Source organism: Perna viridis, chromosome 9, assembly GCF_037379345.1.
Source record: "Perna viridis isolate PV_CMFRI_1.1 ecotype Kerala chromosome 9, ASM3737934v1, whole genome shotgun sequence".
NCBI lineage: Eukaryota > Metazoa > Mollusca > Bivalvia > Mytilida > Mytilidae > Perna > Perna viridis.
In genome coordinates this window covers 23587711-23600609 of record NC_142453.1, presented here as the reverse complement: position 1 = coordinate 23600609, position 12899 = coordinate 23587711, and positions in this window count along the sequence as shown.

The window sequence follows — 12899 nt, the reverse complement described above, 5'->3', positions numbered from 1 at the left end:
ATGAAACAAAACAAAAGAATTGGCAAGGCGGTATTGACGGGTCTGAAAATCCAGAAGAAAAGCGAATGCACGCTATTCCGAGTGCCGGAGATAAATGTCCTGTCAAATCATTGCTGTTGTTTATGTCAAAAACGGACCCAAACGCCACAAGTCTGTTTTGCAGGTGTTCGAAGCCGGCGTTGAGGAAACCTGGTGATGAATCTGTTTGGTACAATGATATTGCTGTTAAACTGTTCCAATGTACACGCTTTATGACTTACATTTCGAAACATTCAAAATGTACAGAGAACTGCACAGCACACTGCTTACGTGCCACAGCAATCCAAAATGTACAGAGAACTGCACAGCACACTGCTTACGTGCCACAGCAATCCAAAATATGAATGACGCCGTGTTTGAAAGGCACATAATGCACATGAACGGATACCGCAATGAATCCTCCGTACGAAATTACAACCGAGACTGCTCAACGAACCAGAAAAATGCTATGAATGACGCTCTTGCTATTTGTTTGGTTCCCGTATCAAACCAAGTCACTTCAGTGCAGTCATCAGTAGGTCAACTTTCTCATGCATCGTGTCAGTCTGGTCCAGTTCAATGCTCCGTAATGTCGATATCAACATTCCAGTCATCAAATGTAATGTCTTCAGGATTTATATCACATTATTCTTTTAACAATTGTGTGTATAATTTCGGCAAATAGACTGTAAGAATCAAACTTTCTTGTTCACGTTTTCCTGACTTTATATAAAAGCTTTAGTACATTCAAGTAATAATAGGTCCCATTAACCTGGTATGAAATAAGAAAATGTTTGGGTTTAAACTATACGATTTGTAAAGATTTCTTGTCACCGAGTGGCTCATTTGCTTTCCATTCCAAGTTTTCCATTTACTTTTGTTACTTTGTATGTATAATTTAAGTAAGTGGAAAACATACAAACACAACAAAGAACTTTAAGATAACTACAAGGCACTTTAAAAATGCTCGTAATTGTAAAGATTTCAAGGAATTTATATACATAGGTCCTATGAACTTAATGAAGTTATTAAATCTGGTGCTGTTTCTTACGTTGGAAAAAGAATTGGAGAAGTTCAGTCACCGTCTATAATTTCACCTATTTCAATTGAACTTTCAAAGCCTAGACTATGTATAAACGTAATGTATTTAAACTGTTCCATACATCTTTTCAGTGAGACACTTTAGTGTGTGTACCCAAGATGGTGATGACAGATAGTTTTCTTACAAAGATTGATGATATGTCCGCTACGACAAGATTCTGGTCTCAGAAAATTCAAGAACACTTCCACATTCTATTTAACGTAACACCTTGCCATTAGGCTCTAAAAATTCTGCCTTTGTTTACAACATGCAAAATTTGACAGCTGTCTTTTTATTGAGACGATTGTCGGTATAATGTTTATGGTACATGTACATTGATGATCGTCTCATTGGCGACCATTTTAAATGACATGGCGTAAAGTGTACAGCTAAGTATGGACAAATGTGGCGGGTCTAAGGTTACGGTAATAGGACAGGAAAATGTAAAATTGTATCGTGATTGTCCTATTAGAATTGAAACAAATCACGGAAACTCCATTTTATCATTGTTTACTACGGGCTGACCATTTATGCCGATATTTTACCCGTCGCTGTCACTCGGGGTAAGATAAGTGGTCAGCCCGTGGAAAACAATGATAAAATGGAGTTTCAGTGATTCATTTCTTAACTAGTCCCTTTTATAGATATATTGTTGTTCATCCAAAAGATCTGGGTTACATAATTTGTATGAAACATGTCTAGAAATGTTGTGAAAGTTTGTTTTGCAATAATGGCAGTGCATTTTTTGGAAATGTAGCACTGGAAGATTGTTCAAGCTGATTAATATGGTTTCATAGTAGAAGCTGCGGCAGGATTTCGAAAGCCTAAATCATCATTCGATTTAGTTCCTCTACCCGAAAAATTGCTCTTAATTGACCTATGAGACGGTCTGTCTGTTTGGAGTACTTCGTAAGAGTGCATTTAACTCATTTAACCTATAACTAATACTGTCGTGATCAATGTGTATTTCAAATGAGGACGAGATGTCATTCTTACAGGAAAAAAAAACAAAATGGCAACCAGATAAATCGAAATTAATATTGTATGTCTATCTTTTAACGCAACATATTTTCCAAAGGTTTAAATTTGATTAGTTGTTCTTTGAACAGCTTACAACTTAATTCTAGTTCCCAAATGTAATTATATTTGACAATTCACATAAACCACTGCAAAGTGTATGTTTCAATGTTATAACTAATTAAACATAAAATGAACCTAATAGTTTTTCTCAGTTACATTTCATACAAATCTAAAAAGCATTCTAACCTCATTCAATCTAAATAGTTCATCATTCCATGTCAGCTAAACCCGAAAATCCATTTCATAAAATACCATTGTTCGCCCCAAACCATAATAAAGCATTGACTATAGAACATATGATCTTTATGTCTTTCATATCCTAAAATATTCCATATATAAATGGCTGGCTATGATTTTGTCAGCTCAAATGTAGACAATAATAATTACTATTCCGATCAAATATTATTTTTTTCAATAAAATAACAAACTATTATTTACAGACAAAAGGGAGCTAACTCACAATTACAAAATCACTTTAAAATGTAGTAAGCTCCGTCATAAATAGCCATCCTATAAAATAAGTGGCGTACAAAAAAAGCCATAATTAGAAGTATAACATCATGATAACAAAAAACAGATTTCAAAACTTTCACATGTTAAGAATAAGAGGGAGGTGCAAAAACCCAGACTAATGTCGGGATGGTGGTGGGTAAGCATTCTTTTCAAGGAAAAATAACTCAGACTTGTTGATGTTGTAAAAAATGTTTGCGAATGATGCTAATTATGCACATGATATGTGAAGAGCTATTTGATTGGCTAATGAACTTATTTGGTAACAAAAAAAAACTTATTATTGAACAACGGCATTGCTGAAAACTTTAACACTTACGTAAAAATATAATGAATGGCGACATCAATTAATTTAGACCCCGAAATTCGGTGTTTTGTTTGCTATATCCTAAAATGTTCCATAAATCACTGGATATGATTTTGTCGGCTCAAATGTGGACAATAATAAACAATATTCGGATCAAAGTGTCATTTATTAAATGAAATGGCGCAAACTATTATTTACAAAGAGAGCTAACTCACAACTGAAAAAAAAACAATTAAAACTTTAGTAAGCTCCCTCGAAAACAGTCATCCTATAAAAAGGTTGCGTACAAAAAAGGCCAAAGCAAAAACATTAACTTAATAATGTTTAGGAACATTTTAGAACATTTAGTCTTCAAAAGGTAAATAAGGAGGAATTTAGGTCCCAATTCATAAAGGACCTGTAAAGAGCATATATACATCTGCTTCAAATGTAGACTGGTGTAGAGTGGATTGCTGTCAACAAGAATAATTAAACTATAGATATTTTAAATGGATTGTCAACTGAGTAGGCAAATCCTTATCTTAACTTGTGCTACCATAACAACAGAAAAATGAAACATGAAAGAACTCATCAAAGTAACAAGATTGGAACAATTCATGTTCTACATGTTATGGTGAATCCTTCTACGCCATGAAAACTGATTTGTTCAAAGTATCATAGTTTTCCTTTCCTCTTTCGTCTACCCCGGACTTGACTTTTTATGAGCAACTCAACGGGTGTTTCTAGAAAAGTAGAGTATGCTTACCGTATATTTTTTTGACAGAAATTGTCCCCACAATCCCAATGCAAGAACTAATGGAAGCATTTTTATTGCTTTCTGGTGCGTTGCTAAATGGATAGGCCAAGCCATTGCAAACCAGCTTGTATTATAAACACCTGCAATTCCAATGGTACCGGATTTATTTGTATGTAGTGATAGCTGATCTGATGAGAACCAGGCATCCCCGAATAACACTGATGTACAATGAACCATAAAAGATTCAAGAAATTGTTGCCATATTTTTATATCGGTATGTGCTGATAATGGAAGTATAATGAAATGATCTGATTAAGGAATACTAATGCTCAAATTTATCAATCTGCATAGAAATGCTCGACCAAAACAAACAACTGAACAAGCAAAATTCAAAAGCCTTATGAGAAACTAAAGCTTCTATAAGGTGACTTTCGTTCGTAATGAAAATCCATTCAATTGTGTACGTATCTTGACAACTTTGTGACCTCACCTAGTAACCTGCATTCCAATTAATCAGAATAAACTTCTATACCATTAATTGTTATCACAATGGTAGGAAATACTGTTTTCACCTGTTTAATAGGTATGTAAGTTTTCACAAGACTAATGAAGTTAAATCTTCAAAGCACTTTTCTGATGAAGGGGGCCTATAAACAAGAAATAATCCAAAATATATGACATGCCACCTGCGTTATACTTGGTTTGCGTGATCCATTGCAAAGCAGTACTAAGTAGCTCAAATATTTGACAGGAGCTACTGGCCCAATTGGCAGACACTTATCATCATAATAATAATCACATTCCATCAAAAACCAAGTAAATGTTAGTCTGCAGGACAAATGGGCACATTTCGAAAAGCGTTGTCTATATCTGTTTTGGCCATTAATGCATTATGCCCATATTTTTGTTTACCAGCTTCACCACTTTATCCACATTGTAATGGGTAACTGCTGAGTTTGCATGCATTGACAGAGCTACCTTATGGGAAGAAATTTTCCATCAGCTTTTAGTAATAAACCTAATTGAGAGCATGTATAATTTTGAAAAGGAGGTTTTGCAAATGAACATGGAATCCTAATTTGAATTACTTCCTTACGTATTTTTTCGGATACTGCCTGTTTGTTTATCAATGCCCAGTTGTGATTTTGCACGTAACTGGGTTGATTTTCCCATGCAGCCCATACAAAAAAAAAACATTTTTGAAACTAAGTACAAGCTTTTGATGAAGTGATTGATTGTAACCCTATAACTCATAGTCTAAATATTTAGCGTTTACCTGTGTTGGTAAACGACTCAGAACCTGCATAGGCTACTTGTTTAAAGGGGAAAGTTATGGTGCTGAACCTTGGGCGGCTTGAGCCTCGTATTCACTGCATTGGTAACGTGCAGAAGTACCATACATTGTATGTGCTTGTGTGGCCATGGTTTTCTGCACTGGTGTCCTCTGCTAAAGAATATGCAAGTTTTGCCCCTTGGTAAAAGTAGTGTTTTTGTTCCAGCATTGTGTTGGTGTTCAGATTTAGGTCTGATTTGAGGTGTACCATTGTAAGGGGGTGGGGCGAAAATTGGTTTTGGGACGAGAAAGGGTTAATTGCGTCCGTTTGGCTGTTATAAACATTTGCTGCTTTAGTGTAAAGCTCGTCAACAATTCCACTCTCATGGAAGCTGTACAAAATCACGTCAATGCCTAAAATATATCTTTCATCATACATGTATAACCTCCATGATTTGTCCCTATGCAAATCCTACATTTCCCGAATGTTGTGCACATATTTCAGTAAGTAACTAGCATCCGCAGGATATTTGTTGATGTAGATGTCCATGAGAATGGGGAATAATGTAGTACACAGACTAATAGTGTTGGTATTTTGTTTCTAGTACTATTGTTAATTATAGAAAATTTCTTATGGCTAACCAGCAAACTGAGTGGGTCACACTCATAATTCATAATGAGGTGAAAGCATATCAATTTCAATAAAGTCATCAGCCCAATTGTTTTCTTTTACCTATTGGGCTATAATGGCCTCTAATGGGATTCCATCAGACAGTTTTATTTGGGATGCATATTTTATATTGACAGAGTTTAATGGCGGCTCACCTAATAAAAAAATCATTGACAATATGTTGTACTGAGATTCTCTGGTATTATGTCGACCTGAAGTTTTAAGTCAGTTACATCCTCAGCACCGTTCTTTGAAGTTGATGGTTCTTCATTATCAGGTGTGAAAATGTATTGACATTTGGGATAGATTGTTCGTCATTTTTTTGGCGAATTATTTCTGCTGCTAACAAGGTATGATCAATGTGCATAGCTCTTGATCTTTTCTTGGGTGGCTCAGCAGCTGACGTAAATGAATTTGTTTGCTTCTTACATGTATTACTCTGAGGCATTGTTTAAATACTGATTGACAATTGTTTTTCAATGTATTATTGACGGGCACCTAAAACAGAATATAACAAGCTGAACATACTATATTTATAACATACTACATTTATGTACGTGTTTATGCACCTTCGATTATATACGTGAAAATATTGTGTGTGCGCATGTACAATGAACATTTACATCATTCATGCATGGATATGCAAGTTGTGTTGCATTGTAAATGAATATTTTATAATGTACCATAAAAATTTAACTTACACTGTGAAAGCATTCGTAGAAAACACAACATAAGAAAATAATATTATAATTTATGTACAAAGTACTCATGATTCATGAATATGAAATAGAGCATGTACATGTATAGCAAAAAATATAAAATAAAGATCATGTTTTTGTTCTGTGCTTCTCTCCTCTCTTCAGAACAATGTACCTTCCTAGAGAATAACTAATATAATGTGACACTCCCATTGTGACAAACAATTAAATGAACTATATATTGTAAAACTCACTTACACATTGTATAAGAGTATACATTGTACTATACACAGTAGTACACGATTGTACCGTGTACATGTACCTGTATTGAATGTTATACATATAACTTACATTTTTGTATGTGCTATATGTACATTTGTATATTGAAATGCAATTTGTTAAAGCTGTAGCTTTCTAACATTAAAAACAATTGCTTGGATGTAATCAATGTACATACATGTATATGCATAATATGTGAGCTAACTCATCGGCAAGTCAATCAAACTAAAAAATGTGGAATATTTACACTGTTAGCAGATGCACACACACATGTAAGCAATCTCACACTATGAGATGACCAAAATCACAAGTTACTATAGTTTACATTTTAGGCAGTCTAACTGGGTGAGAAAACGTATTAATAAAGATACACATACATTGTACTAAGCTTACACTGTAAGCAGTCTAACACTGTGAGATAATCAATTTACAAGTTACTATTGCCTACACTGTCATATCATTTAAATATGTATATGCCTACAATTTAAGCAGACTCACACTGTGAGAAAGTTAACATGAATCTACAAAGCTTATAAACAATCATACCCACATTGTGAGCACTATCGTGATCAAACCATACAAATTTACATGTAAACCTACTAGTAGGATATCAATGAGTTGCTGCATATAAAAAAAAAACCTTTTAAATAGCTCTTAATCCCAAAATGGTTCAAATGAACTACATTATGACATAGAAAATCTAAGGTTTTTTTCACAAAACCACGGTGGTGCCAAAGTTTTAAGTTCTCATTCTTCTCCTTGTCAATTGTCCTTCATAATAAATCATTTATCTCCTTTATTTTGTGGTTGTAACCATGGAACATTCTCTCTTCCCAGCGATGTGTAAGTTGCCCTATCACAACAGAACGAATCTGAAGACCATAAACACAGTATAGTATCAGGGAAAAGATGTCAATAGCGGTTTGTTGAGATGATTTAGACTGTGTGGAGTCGTCGTTACCTCCAATTTGTAAAAATATAATGTCCAGGATGGAATCAAAAGGCACAAGACGTGAAAAAAAAGTTCTACAAAGTAAGACTTCCCTGTGCTCGATAAGTTATCTTAAACTCTTATGCGTCTAACCGTAAATTGTAAAGATTGTCACATGATTTAGCGAAGCGTCCTAAACGACGAATAAAACTATGTCCAAATAAGACAACATCTAGTTCTGAGTCAATCACAAAATATCCGGTTACTATTATAGCGCCACCTTCCGTCAAAAATTTCGTGAAAATTCAGCTACTACCAAAAATTGATAACATAACGCAATAACACAATAGAATCCAAACTTTGTCGTGCATATAAAAACCATTCGTTGTATATAAGAAAGTTAAGTCCAAAAATGATATCAAAGTATGAATATAATGGTCCAAATGATGATAAATTATGTAATTATACACATTCGATGCACCTTACGTCATACAGATTTGAGTTAGTATATTCAGCGAATTCTCTGAATATTCGTCCACAAAACGTTACAATTATGTTCCAAATGACACATATCAACAGATAACAGATTTTTTCACGCAAAAAAAATTAAGACTTGTTTATATTGTGGAAAATGTATGCGAATGATGCTTATAATGCACGTGATACGTGTAGAGGTATTGGATTGGCTAATGAACTTATTTGGTAACAAAAACTAATTATAGAACAATAGATTGCTCTAAAATTTAACATTGCTGGAAACTTAACTCAAGTAAAAAGTTAATGAATGACGACAGAGATTAATTTAGACCCCAAAATTCGGTTTATAGTTCGCCCCAAACTATATAAAAATATATCTTATAAAATTTCAACGTCCCCCATAACTAAATGTATGTCTCTCGTGACTTACTCCATATATCTTAATTTTTATCCTTTAACTATGATTTGCCCCGAACGATTTATGCTACTTTTCATCTCACAAAATCCCATGGTTCGCCCCGAAACACGTCTCACATTTCGAACTGATATTGCTCGCCCCGAGCCACATCCACAAGTATATACCGCATGAAAATTCCATGGTTCTCCCCGAACCAAAATTCATGCAGGCCGAAAACCACTATTATTAATGTTCCTCTCTTTCGGCTCCCACATGTTTCAATTTTGATAATTTTCTGGTTCCCCCGAACCACCAAACACGCATGCAACCTAAACTACCATAGCTCCCGTTCACAACATACCCACTATAGACTTACTAAATTGTTATACAAATTGTTCACGTTTTGAAGGTGCTCTGTATTTTTGTTACAGATTCATCTGATATCCAAAACTAAACAGTAGTCTAAAAAATTAAACATTGTTTCTAACAAAAACCAATTGCTTCTTTGTAATGCTAATATAGATACTGAAACCATGTCATTCCGTTTCCCATTGCATGATATCTGGTGGTGCGTGATTTCTTCATGCCGGTGATGGTACATAATTCCTTCATGATCTGGTTCTCAAAGTTTGCTCCCTGGTCACTGTGCATCCGGTATGGTGTGCCATAATGGAATATGAATTGGTTGTAGAAAGCTTCAGTGGTGGTTTCAGCAAGCAGCTGATTTCTTGTTGGTACTGCCACAGAAAACCTGGTGAAACGATTTGTGATCACCAGTATGTGTTGATGTCCTTCCTTTGATCTTTCGAAGGTCAGATAGTCCATACAAACCAGTTCCAATGGTAATGTAGTGGTAATGTTCACAAGAGGTGCTCGCTGATCGGTCTGCGACTTCCTCTGTACACATCTTTCCACATTCCTCCATCCATTTCACAATATCCTTGTCCCAGGCCAATAAAACATACCTCTTACTAAAGATGTAGTGCGATCTTTTCTATGGTGACCATAATTATCAACCAAAGTCTCAAGAACAATTGGCACATGAACAGTTGGCAATACTAGCTGATTCATAGTCACATCCTCTGCTGTCGTTGACCGGTACAATAACTCATCAATGAGGCGCAAGTGACTGAACTGTTTCCTGAACAGATTACTTTCGGTTTGTTTACTGGAGGGTTTAGAGTTGTTTTTAAGATGATCCACCATGGTCCCGATGTCTGAATCCTGTTGTTGTGCTTGCACCGACACGTTCTTTATCGTTGGTAGACTACTCGTAGCATCCGCATTTGCATTGTTTCTTCCAGGGCGGTACTTGATGTCAAAGTCAAATGCTGCAAGCAAAGCAACCAAACGGTGTCCAGTGGCATCCAACTTAGCAGTGGTAAGGACATAGGTTAACGAATTTTTGTCAGTCAGGACTGTGAACTTCTTGCCATATAAGTAATCTCTGAATTTGTCGCTAATTGCCCATTTCTGTGCCAGAAACTCTCTTTTGTGTTAGAGATAGCTCTTGTCCGCTTTGCTGATTCCACGACTGGTATAGCTGATGGCTCTTAGCTCTTCTCCTTGTTGTTGATAAAAGACTGCACCGAGTGCATCTCCTGATCTTACTAAAGTCCTTGATGAATCTTCTGAAATACCCTACAAATACCTGTGTTGTTGGTTTGAGCCATTCCTCTGCCTTCTCTGTCTTCGTTGGGTCGATTTCCACTCCGTGTTCTGATACGACATTGCCTACATAATTAACCTTCCTCTTAAGAAATTCACATTTGGTAGGTGCTAGCTTCCAGTTGGCGTCTCTAATGCGTTGAAAGACCGGTCTGACATTTTCTAGATGTTCCTCGTATGTACTATCATAAACTATGACCTCGTCGATGAAAATGCAACAGATCTTGAAGTTATAATCGTCCAAGTAGTTTTCCATGAGGTCTTGGTAAGTTGCTGGCGCATAAGTCAGTCCGAACGGCATCCTGTTAACTCATAAAAACCAAGATGTCCAACTGAGAAGGCAGTCCGCTCCTTATGTTCTTCGAGTATCTCCACCTGGTAGTATCCGGACTTCATGTCGATAACAGAGAAAAACTTACTTCCAGAGCAGCAGTTGAGAAACTCCTCAATACGTAGCAAGGCGTAATTATTTCTCTTCACCTGCTGGTTAAGCTGTCTATAATCCACACACATTCTTAGGGATTCATTCTTCTTTCGTACCAAAACCACATTCGAAGCAAATGGTGACCTTGAATACCGGATAATTCCAATGTCCAATAACTGCGTAAGATGGGTACCACCTCATCGTTCATGGATAATAGTATGATTCCGTACTACTGCTTACGTTTGTTCATCTAAAAGATATATCCTGTGTTTCACGTGGTTAGTACAACCAGCGTCATGATCGCCTCTGCTAAATATGTCGCTGTAGTGGACTAGAAGATCTCTTTGAGTAATGTCTACCAATTCCAACAAGTTAAAGTTGTCATCTGGTTTTGGGTTTGGTTGGTGTTCTACAGTAACTGGTTGGACTTCAAATATGATGGCCTTCTTTGGTATGGTAATTGTTTTAGTACCGGTGTAAGCTTTAGTGTAACTTTACAGTGATTGTACCATTATGTTTGTAGTTGTATGGAAGACAAATTGGTAGAATCTCAAAGTTGTAACCTCTACCTGGATTATAGTTCACTCTCTGGTTATGTTGATAATTACTTTGAGTACGGTTGGGTTGAGTTTGATTTAGCCGATAACCTTTGGAAAAGTTCTGTTGTTGATGTTGTAACTCTGCAACTGTATGATTAAGTTGACTCACCATTCCCATGAGCTGCTCCACATTTGTCTGTTCTACTGGTGGTTTTGACAGTATTTTGCTTGCTTGTAAACTTTGGCATGTGGTCTTGCTCTAGCTGTCGAAGTGCTACTCTCAGCTTGTTGAAGTATTTGTCGAAGTGCTACTCTCAGCTTGTTGAAGTATTTGTCGAAGTGCTACTCTCAGCTTGTTGAAGAATTTGTCGAAGTGCTACTCTCAGCTTGTTGAAGAATTTGTCGAAGTACTACTCTCAGCTTGTTGAAGTATTTGATAGTACCAAACTTATGTCCACTAACATCCTTCAACTCTGGTCTAAGCCCTGTATACAGCATGTTATTAAGCAAGTTGTTCACTATCTTGGGCAGTACAAGTTGCTTCTCCTCTGCTCTTCAAAGGACCTTTTGCAGTCGGTTACTTCAAGAAGTAACATTTTCGTCATCCTTCTGATGTGCACTATAAAATTCAGCAATAATATGTTCTTTATTGTCTACGTTACCATATACACTGCCATGAGTTCCCAGCAAATCATCAATGGTTTTGTGGTCCTGGTACATTACCATTCTAACTGCTGATCCAGTCAATGAACGACGGATTTGTGTTGCACTGTATGAAAGGTCTTTTTGTATTATCTTAACATCATGTCATAAGGAGTTTCATCTTTATTGTCTCCACCAGAAAAAACAACGTCTAAGTTTGGGTGTCTGTGAGGAAGTTGTGTATACCACTGGTTTGCTATCCATCGCATAAGTCCTCTGCTTTGATATAGCTCCAGTAGCTGAAGTTGGTGGATCGATTGGTAATGTAAGTCCTTGAGTCTCCTGTATCTGCCTTGTCTAGGCTGGGTAGTCTTTTATCCATTGATCAAAATCCTCTGGTGTATAACCCTTTGGGTTAATTCCCATTACCTGGAAAGTCTTAAACATGGTATCATACCATTACTGTGAAACTGTTGGACTGGTAGGTTCCTGCTTAGTATCATCAGTAGATGCCAAGATAATGATTTGCAGATAACTAAATATCAATAATAACTGACCTAGATATACACAGTCACAAATATATGACTACTCAAACACCAAATAATGTACTAAATTACAAAAGTATATACTACCGTAACTATAAGTAGACAGTGAACTTAATAAATCTATAAAAACAAATGGGAGTGAGATGTTAAGCTTCTATGTTAACAAACTCGTAACATGAGGATAATACTGCATAGGTAAGTAATGAAAATTTGTACTCTGGTTCCTCAACTAGTAAAAGTTGGTGTAAAAGAACTTAAACTACAAAATCAAAGCATAAATACTTTCAACTTACATGTATACTGTGGACTATGTGTCACAAAAGTGTCTCGTACTTTGTATAAATAGACCACCCTATAAGTGCCTACAGATTCACCAAAAATCTGACCGTGAACTACATAATCAGTGACTAGAGACGACTAACCCTGACTTAACTTAGAAATGAATTAGTGGAACTAAAGTATACCCTCAGCAAAGAAAAAAATATCTCAAACGTATCTGGTAAAGCTGAAATAAAAATAACGGTAGGTTCAAGGTATGTGCGAGGTGTTATGGTGCTATAAATGTTACTTTAGGTACACGTATGCATGCAAGTTCAAAGTCAAAAAGTTATATTGATGCACTCC